The sequence below is a fragment of the Octopus bimaculoides genome, chromosome 28, assembly GCF_001194135.2.
Source record: "Octopus bimaculoides isolate UCB-OBI-ISO-001 chromosome 28, ASM119413v2, whole genome shotgun sequence".
Taxonomy (NCBI): domain Eukaryota; kingdom Metazoa; phylum Mollusca; class Cephalopoda; order Octopoda; family Octopodidae; genus Octopus; species Octopus bimaculoides.
Window position 1 is genome coordinate 10,382,766 of NC_069008.1, and position 3,862 is coordinate 10,386,627.

At 38.1% G+C, this 3,862-nt stretch overlaps 1 protein-coding gene across 4 annotated transcripts in view; it reads right to left on the reverse strand.

Moving 5' to 3' along the window:
* The window catches only part of LOC106873345 (uncharacterized), a 253,626-nt gene that overhangs the window by 67,821 nt on the left and 181,943 nt on the right, over window positions 1-3,862 (reverse strand). The gene's annotated exons all lie outside the window — the stretch shown is intronic.

The following is a 3,862-nucleotide window of genomic DNA, read 5'->3' on the forward strand; positions in this document are numbered from 1 at the left end:
ATTGAAAGAAGGGATATAAGTATCTAAGAGTATTAGAATCTGACAGAGTACTAACTACAGAAATGAAAACGAAAATTGAGAAGGGTGAGGAAGCTAATGAAATCAAAGCTAAATGGTCCGAATGTAGTGAAGGCTGTAAATACTTGGGCAGTATGATTACTTAGATTCTCAGCAGCCTTTGTAGATTGGACAAAAACTGAATAAGCTAGACAAAAGAACTAGGAAGGAATTCAATATGAATGGAGGACTTCACCCAAGAGCAGGAATAGCAAGATTATACTTACCAAGAAAGGAAGGTGGGAGAGGGTTTAATAGCAGCACAAGATCAAATGCCGAGGACTAATTGGATAAAAACCAAGATAGACAAAAGCCAGGTAGATTTCCAATGTAGGTTATGTCAATCAAAAGAGGAAAGTGTTACCCATATAGTAAGTGAATGAAGCATATTGGTACAGAAAGAATACAAGAAAAGACATGACAATTTAAGGAGAATAATCCACTGGGAGTTATGTACAAAGCTAGGATATGACCATCCTGATAAATGGTATGAACATGAACCTAGTAAAGTACTAGAAAGTCAGAAATATGAGATGTTGTGAGACAGACAAAGTAATTGAAGCTAGAAGGCCTGATCTCATAGTAGTAGACAAAGAGAACAGAAGGTGCCACAGATAAATGATTTTACAGTCCCAAATGATGAAAAAATCAATCTGAAAGGTATAGAGAAAATAACAAAGTATCAGGACCTAACCATTGAGTTACAAAGCCTGTGGAAAGGTAAAATGTATCCCTGTTGTTATAGGTGCATTGGGAACTATCTCTAAAGATTTGAACAGATGGAGAGAGGAAATAGGCATAAAACCCAGTTTAGTACAGTTCCAGAAAACAGTATTATTAGGGACAGTTAGAATAGTTAGGAGAGTTCTTGGCATCTAAAGTTACTTATTGTAGACCAATGTTAGGAATTTTTTTTTCAACACTCTAATTTGTTGTGCATATGTGACAATAATAATAATAATAATAATAATAATAATAATAATAATAATAATAATAATAATAATAATAATAATAACAATAATAATAATGAAAGAAAAAACATGGCAGAATATTTGATAAACAGCAAAGAAGACATGCTAGAGTATGCTGCTAGTGCAGAAGGAGTTAACAAAATGAACTTGAGAGTGCTGATGAATTCTGAACAAGAAGAGCCAAGGAAAGAGAAGAAACCTTACTCCGTATGGAATTACATGGTCAGTTCCACCATGAAACGAACAAATTAAAAGATCAGGAAGCATCATGGAGGTGGCTCGACAAGGGTGACCTAAAAAGGAATACTGAAAGTCAGATCGCGGCCTTGGACCAGGCATTGAATACCAACTCAGTGAAAGAATATATACCACACAAGTGCATTGGACCTCTGCAGAATGTGGGAAGACGGTCAAAAGTGTGACTCACATTGTTAGTGCTTGTGAAACTCTTGCACAGAAAGAGTACAAGTATAGACATGACAAGGTAGCCCAAAATCTCCATAAGTATGGATATGAGGTTATGGGTGCTTGGTACTAACATACACCAGAAAAGGTAATGAACAAAAAGGGGAAGGCAAAAATGCTCTGAAACTTTGATTTCCAGACAGACAAAGTGTTAGAGCACCAAAGGCTCTAACCTTTAGGAGGGACTAACAAGAATGCCTAATAATCGATATAGCAGTGCCAGGAGATCAACACATCATCATGAAAGAAAGAGAAAAAGTTGATAAATATGGAAACCTGAGAATTGAGATTGCTAAGATGTGGCAGCTATGAGAGTCAAACATAAAGGTTATCCCTATTGTCATCGGAGCATTGAGTTCAATACCACCCAATTTGAAAAAATATCTGGAAACCTTAGAAATAGCCTACAGTCTAGATGTATTACTGTACTGATTCTTGGAAAGAAGTAGGCTGCTACCCACTGAACAGAAAGGGTGCCGTAAAAGGAGCTGGGGAATGAAGGGTCAGCTCTTAATTGATAATCTAATTATCAGGAACTGCAAGAGAAGACATACAAACCTGAGTATGGCATGTGCTGACTATCACAAAACATACAATATGATACCACACTCCTGGATAATAAGAACAATAGAAGTGTATGGAGTAGCAGAGAATATGAGAAGCCTTATATGGAATAGCATGAAATGCTGGAGAATGGAATTGACAGTAGGGAAACAAGTATTAGGAGAGGTGGAAATCAAGAGTGGAATCTTCCAGGGGGATAGTGTGTCTCCACTGATATTCGTGCTGGGAATGATCCCCTTGAGTGAAATACTACAGAAAACAAAGTTGGGGTATGATCTGGGAAGAGGTAAGGGAAAATGAAACCACTTGCTATTCATGGACAACCTGAAGGTATTCACAAAAACTTATGCAGAATTGGACAACCTAGTCTAGTCTGTGCAGATTTTCTCCAGTGATATTAAGATAGAGTTTGAACTCTCAAAATGTACTAAGATGGTGATGAGATGAGAAAAGCTTGCCAGGACAGAAGGTTACTAAGTGGTGAAATGATGAAGGCAACTCGACCTCAATCCAGCTATAGCTACCTGAGAATACTTGAGACAGATGGTATCAAACACCATGACATGAAGGAAAAGACAAAAAGAGAGTACCTGTGGCGAGTGAGAAAAATATTAGTTTCAAAGCTGAATGCCAGAAACATAATTTCAGCAATAAACTTGCGTGCAGTTTCAGTAGTTTGGTATGAGGCAGGAATCCTGAAGTGGACAGAGGGGGAGTTAAAGGAGATGGACAGGAAGTCAAGAAAGCTTCTAACAATGTATGGAGCTCATCATCTACGTGCAGACACTGATTACCTATACATGAAGAAAGCAAATAGAGGAAGGGGACTGGTAAGTGTGGAAGCCTATGTGCATATCGAATTCAAGAGTTTAATGAGATACCTAACCCAAAGTAAGGAAACATTGCTAGGGAGTATTGAGAGCAGAGAAAAAGGGAAAACAAAGGAAGAAGTATTTTGTATGTGTATTTCTCCCAAGGTTTAATTGTAAAGGAAGAAGTACAAAAAGGACACGAAGAAGAATTATGCAAGAAGGGACTACACAATCGATTCCATGTAGCCACAACATAAGTTGCTGGTAAAAATAGGTGGGATTGACTGATGAAAGGAACCCTAAAAAAAGAGACTGAGAGCACTATATTGGCAGTGCAGGACCAAGCTTTGGTTACGAACTGGAAGGTCAACCTGAGGAATGAGCAAGTGTCTCCACTATGTTGCATCTGCAATAGAGTGGATGAAACCATTGTCCATATCATGAATAAATGTCCTAGATTTTCTCCAAACCACTACAAGTTGTAGCAACACAACCAGGCAGTGTAAGTGCTACATTGCAAACTGTGTGAAAAATGGGGGCTAGAGAGAGGCAAGGTGTGGTATGAGCACAAACTGCAGAGAATGGCAGAGTCAGAGATATTAGCAAAATCCCCTGGGATTTCCCATTCCAAACAGATCAGGTACTAGAGCATAACAGACCGGATCTAGTGGTGGTGGACAAGGTGCACCACATATGCTATATAGTTGATGTTGCATGACCCTTTGACTCACAAATAGTGAAAAAGGAAGGTGAAAAGATAGATAGATACAAGCCTCTTAAGTATGAAATAGCCTGGCTATGGAAAATGAAGAAGGTGAAGATAGTGCCAATTACTGTTGGGTCCTTGGGAACAGTATCAGAAGGCATCAAGAGAAATATTGGGTTGGCAACTAAGTTCCCGCTGTTTTTATAAAATTTGGAATTTATTGCGTTTTTAAATTTTGGAATCTATTTTTTTCGAGAATTCTATTCCTGAATCATTTTGGAATCTAT